This window comes from Hylobates moloch, unplaced genomic scaffold (assembly GCF_009828535.3).
Source record: "Hylobates moloch isolate HMO894 unplaced genomic scaffold, HMol_V3 SCAFFOLD_20, whole genome shotgun sequence".
Taxonomy (NCBI): domain Eukaryota; kingdom Metazoa; phylum Chordata; class Mammalia; order Primates; family Hylobatidae; genus Hylobates; species Hylobates moloch.
In genome coordinates, this window is record NW_026652295.1 from 9,262,720 (window position 1) to 9,271,606 (window position 8,887).

Sequence of the window (8,887 nt, forward strand, 5' to 3'; positions counted from 1 at the left end):
AAAAACAAAACAAAAAAAGGATCAATACCTCCAAGATGGACAAATAGGAACAGCACCAGTCTACAGCTCCCAGTGTGAGCAATGCAGAAGACGGGTGATTTCTGCATTTCCAACTGAGATACCAGGTTCATCTCACTGAGGCTTGTTGGACAGTGGGTGCAGAACAGTAGGTGCAGCCCACCGAGCATGAGCCGAAGGCAGGGCAAGGCATCACCTCACCCGGGAAGCACAAAGGGTCAGGGAATTCCCTTTCCTAGCCAAGGGAAGATGTGACAGACGGCACCTGGAAAATCGGGTCATTTCCACCCTAATACTGCACTTTTCCAATGGTCTTAGCAAACAGCAAATCAGGAGATTATATCCCATGCCTGGCTTGGAGGGTCCCACACCCACAGAGCCTCCCTCATTGCTAGCACAGCAGTCTGAGATTGAATTGCAAGGCAGCAGCGAGGCTGGGGCAGGGGCACCAGCCATTGCTGAGGCTTCAGTAGGTAAACAAAGCGGCCTGGAAGCTCGAACTGGGTGGAGCCCACCGCAGCTCAAGGAGGCCTGCCTGCCTCTGTAGACTCCACCTCTGGGGGCAGGGCATAGCCGAACAAAAGGCAGCAGAAACCTCTGCAGACTTAAATGTCCCTGTCGGACAGCTTTGAAGAGAGTACTGGTTCTCCCAGCACGGAATTTGAGATCTGAGAACGGACAGACTGCCTCAAGTGGGTCCCTGACCCCTGAGTAGCCTAACTGGGAGGCACCCCCCAGTAGGGGCAGACTGACACCTCACACGACCGGGTACCCCTCTGAGACGAAGCTTCCAGAGGAACAATCAGGCAGCAACATTTGCTGTTCAGCAATATTCGCTGTTCTGCAGCCTCCGCTGCTGATACCCAGGCAAACAGCGTCTGGAGTGGACCTCTAGCAAACTCCAGCAGACCTGCAACTGAGGGTCATGACTGTTAGAAGGAAAACTAACAAACAGAAAGGACATCCACACCAAAACCCCATCTGTATGTCACCATCATCAAAGACCAAAGGTAGACAAAACCACAAAGATGGGGAAAAAAAACAGAGCAGAAAAGCTGAAAATTCTAAAAATCAGAGCACCTCACCCCCTCCAATGGAACATAGCTCCTCACCAGCAACAGAAGAAAGCTGGATGGACAATGACTTTGATGACTTGAGAGAAGAAGGCTTCAGATGATCAAACTTCTCTGAGCTAAAGGAGGAAGTTTGAACCCATCGCAAAGAAGCTAAAAACCTTGAAAAAAGATTAGATGAATGGCTAACTAGAATAACCAGTATACAGAAGTCCTTAAATGACCTGATGGAGCTGAAAACCATGGCACGAGAACTACGTGATGAATATACAAGCTTCAATAGCCGATTCGATCAACTGGAAGAAAGGGTATCAGTGATTGAAGATCAAATGAATGAAATGAAGTGAGATGAGAAGTTTAGAGAAAAAAGAGTAAAAAGAAATGAACAAAGCCTCCAAGAAATATGGGACTATGTGAAAAGACCAAATCTACGTCTGCTTGGTGTACCTGAAAGTGACGGGGAGAATGGAACCAAGTTGGAAAACACTCTGCAGGATATTATCCAGGAGAACTTCCCCAACTTAGCAAGGCAGGCCACCATTCAAATTCAGGAAATACAGAGAATTCCACAAAGATACACCTCGAGAAGAGCAACTCCAAGACACATAATTGTCAGATTCACCAAGGTTGAAATGAAGGAAAAAATGTTAAGGGCGGCTAGCGAGAAAAGTCGGGTTACCCACAAAGGGAAGCCCATCAGACTAACAGCTGATCTCTCGGCAGAAACTCTACAAGCCAGAAGAGAGTGGGGGCCCATATTCAACATTCTTAAAGAAAAGAATTTTCAACCCAGAATTTCATATCCAGCCAAACTAAGCCTCATAAGTGAAGGAGAAATAAAATCCTTTACAGACAAGCAAATGCTGAGAGATTTTGTCACCACCAGGCCTGCCCTACAAGAGCTCCTGAAGGAAGCACTAAACATGGAAAGGAAAAACCAGTACCAGCCACTACAAAAACATGCCAAATTGTAAAGACCAGCGAGGCTAGGAAGAAACTGCATCAACTAACAGGCAAAATAACCAGCTAACATCATAATGACAGGATCAAATTCACACATAACAATATAAACCTTAAATGTAAATGGGCTAAATGCTCCAATTAAAAGACACAGACTGGCAAATTGGATAAGGAGTCAAGACCCATCAGTGTGCTGTATTCAGGAGACCTATCTCACATGCAGAGACACACATAGGCTCAAAATAAAGGGATGGAGGAAGATCTACCAAGCAAATGGAAAACAAAAAAAGGCAGAGGTTGCAATCCTAGTCTCTGATAAAACAGACTTTAAACCAATAAAGATCGAAAGAGACAAAGGCCATTACATAATGGTAAAGGGATCAATTCAACAAGAAGAGCTAACTATCCTAAATATATATGCACCCAATACAGGAGCACCCAGATTCATAAAGCAAGTCCTTAGAGACCTACGAAGAGACTTAGACTCCCACACAATAATAATGGGAGACTTTAACACCCCACTGTCAACATTAGACAGATCAACGAGACAGAAAGTTAAAAAGGATATCCAGGAATTTAACTCAGCACTGCACCAAGCAGACCTAAGAGACATCTACAGAACTCTCCACCCCAAATCAACAGAATATACATTCTTCTCAGCACCACATCACACTTATTCCAAAATTGACCACATAGTTGGAAGTAAAGCACTCCTCGGCAAATGTAAAAGAACAGAAATTATAACAAACTCAATCAGACCACAGTGCAATCAATCTAGCACTCAAGATGAAGAAACTCACTCAAAACCACTGGACTACATGAAAACTGAACAACCTGCTCCTGAATGACTACTGGCTACATAACAAAATAAAGGCAGAAATAAAGATGTTCTTTGAAACCAATGAGAACAAAGACTCAACATACCCGAATCTCTGGGATGCATTTAAAGCAGTGTGTAGAGGGAAATTTATAGCACTAAATGCCCACAAGAGAAAGCAGGGAAGATCTAAAATTGACACCCTAACATCACAATTAATAGAACCAGAGAAGCAAGAGCAAACACATTCAAAAGCTAGCAGAAGGCAAGAAATAACTAAGATCAGAGCAGAACTGAAGGAGATAGACACACACAAAAACCTTCAAAAAATCAACGAATCCAGGAGCTGGGTTTTGAAAAGATCAACAAAATTGATAGACTGCTAGCAAGACTAATAAAGAAGAAAAGAGAGAAGAATCAAATAGATGCAATAAAAAATGATAAAGGGGATATCACCACCAATCCCACAGAAATACAAACTACCATCAGAGAATACTACGAACACCTCTACGCAAATAAACTAGAAAATCTAGAAGAAATGGATAAATTCCTCGACACATACACCCTCCCAAGACTAAACCAGGAAGAAGTTGAATCCCTGAATAGACCAATAACAGGCTCTGAAATTGAGGCAATAATTAATAGCCTACCAACCAAAAAAAGTCCAGGACCAGACGGATTCACAGCTGAATTCTACCAGAGGTACAAGGAGGAGCTGGTACCATTCCTTCTGAAACTAGTCCAATCAATAGAAAAAGAGGGAATCCTCCCTAACTCATTTTATGAGGCTAGCATCCTACTGATACCAAAGCCTGACAGAGACACAACAACAAAAAAGAGAATTTTAGACCAATATCCCTGATGAACATCGATGCAAAAATCCTCAATAAAATACTGGCAAACAAAATCCAGCAGCATATCAAAAAGCTTATCCACCATGATCACGTGGGCTTCATCCCTGGGATGCAAGGCTGGTTCAACATACGCAAATCAATAAACGTAATCCAGCATATAAACAGAACCAATGAGAAAAACCACATGATTATCTCAATAGAGGCAGAAAAGGCCTTTAACAAAATTCAACAGCGCTTCATGCTAAAAACTCTCAATAAATTAGGTATTGATGGGACATATCTCAAAATAATAAGAGCTATTTATGACAAACCCACAGCCAATATCATACTGAATGGGCAAAAACTGGAAGCATTCCCTTTGAAAACCAGCACAACACAGGGGTGCCCTCTCTCACCACTCCTATTCAACATAGTGTTGGAAGTTCTGGCCAGGGCAATCAGACAGGAGAAAGAAATAAAGGGTATTCAATTAGGAAAAGAGGAAGTCAAATTGTCCCTGTTTGCAGATGACATGATTGTATATTTAGAAAACCCCATCATCTCACCCTGAAATCTCCTTAAGCTGATAAGGAACTTCAGCAAAGTCTCAGGATACAAAATCAATGTGCAAAAATCACAAGCATTCTTATACATCAATAACAGACAAACAGAGTGCCAAATCATGAGTGAACTCCCATTCACAACTGCTTCAAAGAGAACAAAATACCTAGAATCCAACTTACAAGGGATGTGAAGGACCTCTTCAAGGAGAACTACGAACCACTGCTCAAAGAAATAAAAGAGGACACAAACAAATGGAAGAACATTCCATGCTCTTGGATAGGAAGAATCAGTATCATGAAAATGGCCATACTGTCCAAGGTAATTTATAGATTCAATGCCATCCCCATCAAGCTACCAATGACTTTCTTCACGGAATGGGAAAAAACTACTTTAAAGTTCATATGGAACCAAAAAAGGGCCCGCATTGCCAAGACAATTCTAAGCCAAAAGAACAAACCTGGAAGCATCACGTTACCTGACTTCAAACTATACTACAAGGCCACAGTAACCAAAACAGCATGGTACTGGTACCACAACAGAGATATAGACCAATGGAACAGAACAGAGCCCTCAGAAATAATACCACACATCTACAACTATCTGATCTTTGACAAACCTGACAAAAACAAGAAATGGGGAAAGGATTCCGTATTTGATAAATGGTGCTGGGAAAACTGGCTAGCCATATGTAGAAAGCTGCAACTAGATCCCTTCCTTACACCTTATACAAAAATTAATTCCAGATAGATTAAAGACTTAAATGTTAGACCTAAAACCATAAAAACCCTAGAAGAAAACCTAGGCAATACCATTCAGGACATAGGCGTGGGCAAGGACTTCATGTCTGAAACACCAAAAGCAATGGCAACAAAAGCCAAAAGTGACAAATGGGATCTAAATAAACTAAAGAGCTTCTGCACAGCAAAAGAAACTACCATCGGAGTGAACAGGCAACCTACAGAATGGGAGAAAATTTTTGCAATCTACTCATCTGACAAAGGGCTAATATCCAGAATCTGCAAAGAACTCAAACAAATTTACAGAAAAAAAAAACCATCAAAAAGTGGGCGAAGGATATGAACAGACACTTCTCAAACAAGACATTTATGCAGCCAACAGACACATGAAAAAATATTCATCATCACTGACCATTAGAGAAATGAAAATCAAAACCACAATGAGATACCATCTCACACCTGTTAGAACGGCAGTCATTTAAAAGTCAGGAAACAACAGGTCCTGGAGAGGATGTGGAGAAATAGGAACACTTTTACACTGTTGGTGGGACTGTAAACTAGTTCAACCATTGTGGAAGTCAGTGTGGCGATTCCTCAAGGATCTAGAACTAGAAATACCATTTGACCCAGCCATCCCATTACTGGGTATATACCCAAAGGATTATAAATCATGCTGCCATAAAGACACATGCACATGTATGTTTATTGCGGCACTATTCACAATAGCAAAGACTTGGAACCAACCCAAATGTCCATCAATGATAGGCTGGATTAAGAAAATGTGGCACATAAACACCATGGAATACTATGCAGCCACAAAATTGATGAGTTCATGTCCTTTGTAGGGACATGGATGAAGCTGGAAACCATCATTCTCAGCAAACTATCGCCAAGGATAGAAAAACCAAACACCACATGTTCTCACTCATAGATGGGAATTGAACAATGAGAACACTTGGACACAGGGAGGGGAACATCACACTCTGGGGCCTGTCATGGGGTGGGGGGAGGGGGAGGGATAGCATTAGGAGATATACCTAATATAAATGACAAGTTAATGGGTGCAGCACACCATCATGGCGCATGTATACATATGTAACAAACCTGCACGTTGTGCATACGTACCCTAGAACTTAAAGTATAATTAAAAAAAAAAAAAAAGCTGGAGGCATCATACTCCCTGATTTTAAAACATATTGTAAAGTGGGTGTAATAAAAACAGCATTGTACTAGCATAAAAACAGACACATCAGTCAATGGAACAGGATAAAAACCTCAGAAATAAACTCAGGTATTTTATGGTCAACTGATTTTTGACAAAGGTGCTAGGAACACACAATGAAGAAAGGACAGTCTCTTCAATAAATGGTATTGGGAAACCTGGATATCCATATGCAGAAGAATAAAATTAAACACTTATCTTAAACCATATTTAAAAATCAACCCCAAATAGATTAAAGACTTGAATATAAAACCTGCAACTATAAAACTACTGGAAGAAAACATAGGGGAAAATATCCACATTGGTCTGGGCAATGGTTTTTTGGATATGACCCTGAAAGCACAAGAGCACAGGCAACAAAAGAAAAAGAAAAAACAGACAAATGAGATGGCATCAAACTAAAAAAGCTTCTGCACAGCAAAGGAAGCAACCAAGTAAAGAGACAACCCATACAACAGAAGTAAATATTTGCAAGCCATATACCTGATAAGGACTTAATAGATAAGAATGTAAACTAGTGCAACCATTACAGAAAATTGTATACAAGTTCCTCAAAAAACTAAAATCAGAATTACCATATGATTAAATAATCTCACTTCTGGGTATATATACAAAGAAACTGAAATCAGTATGTTGAGGAGATATCTGTAGTCTCATGTTTATTGCAACATTCTTCACAAATAGCCAATAAATGGCATCAACCTAAGTGTCCATCAGTGAATAAATGGACTTTAAAAATGTGGTATATATACACAATGGAGTACTATTCAGCCTTAAAAAAAGAGGGAAATTCTGTCATTTGTGACAACCTTGGAGAACCAGAAGGACATTATATTAAGTGGAATAAGCCAGGCACAGAAATTCAAATAATACATGATCTCACTTTTATGGAAGTCAAACTCATAGAAGTAGAAAGTTGAATAGTGGTTATAGAAGGTGGGGGAGAGGATAAAATGGAGGAGAGATGTTGATCAAAGGGTACAAAGTTTCAAATAGGCAGGAGGAATAGGTTTTAAGACGTATTGTACAGCAGGGTGACTACTGTCAATAATAATGTATTATATATTTCAAAATAAGAGCAAATTTCAAATGTATCATTATTAAAAAAGATAGGTAAGCTACATGATAGCTACGTTAATTAGACTTAATTCTGCTGCATTGTATTCACACATTGAAACACCACATTGAACCCCATAAATGTATGAAATTTTGTTAATCAAAAATAATATTAATAATATTTTTTCAATAAAGGGATGATTGTTTTGTAATTTAGTCGGCATTGGGCATTGTTTTCCCAGTTTAATTGCTAGGAAGACCACTGAGTCTTTGAGCTATTGTAAATATTTCCCAATTTTGTTTTTCTTGGTTTGTGATGGTTAAATTGACGTGTCAACTTGACTGGGCTAAGGGATGCCATGATAGCTGGCAAAACATTATTTCTGAGTGTGTCTGTGAGTGTATTTTCAGAAGAGACTAACATTTGAATTGGTAGACTGAGTTATAAAGATAGCCTTCACCAATGTGGGTGGGCAGCATCTAATCCATTGAGGGCTGGAATAGAACAAAAAGGAAGAGGAAGGGTGAATTCACTCTGTTTGAGCTAGGACGTCCATCTTTTCCTGCTCTCAGACAACAGAGCTCCTGGTTTCGAGGTCTTTGAACTCCCAGACTTAGTTGGGTACTCCAGCAGCCCCACCACCGCTATCCCTGGATCTCAGTGTTTGGACTCAAACTGGGAATCACACCATCAGCTTCCTCTGGTTCCAGGCTGCAGACAGCACTTGGGGGGACTTTTTGGCCTCCATAATTATGTGAGCAAATTCCTATAATAAATCTCCTCATAGATGTGTTTGTGTGTGTGTGTTTGTGTGTGCATTCTATTGGTTTTGTTTCTCCATAGAACCCTGGCTCATACATGGTTTACCAAATACAAGATGAAATAATGTGATCAATTGCCTCATAAAATATGTTGGTCCATATTCTACTATAATTTCAAGTATGTGAAAATCACTTAATTGGCCTGAGAATGTCACTTTCTCCAAAAAGTAAAGTGGCAGATGATTGATAGAAAATTTTATATTAAAAAGTCGTATTTTTAAAAACTGTGTACCCTCATTAGCTGTGATGATTAAGACTGAGCTATAATCCTGACTCAGCAGCTTATTAGCTGTAAAACCTTTCCCAAGCTACTTGGCCTTTCTGTGCCTTAGACTGCTCTTCTATAAGATGCGGGGGATAACACTATCCATGTATGGGAGCCGTGAGGTAAAATTATGCAAAGTGCTTAAATAGTGTCAGGAGGTATGCAATGAACGTTAGCTATTATATTATTAAAGAGCCCTTTTCTCTATTCTATGACACTTAAATATTTTACAAAGTAATTTAGTTGATATACATGAAAGAACCAAATCATAACAATCCACATAATGACATTATAACAGCATTAGAGAAATTAATACCACAGAACATTTGTAAGCCAAAGATATCCATGATAATTTCACCATACTAGTTATCTGCAGCATGCACTCATTCCTTCATTCATTCATTGAACAAACACTCAATGAAGATAAACTTTGTTTTCTGCCAGGCCCTGTTCTTGGTGCTGAAGATAAAAAGATACAGCCCTTTCTCTGAATGAACTCATGGAATATAGCATAAGTATC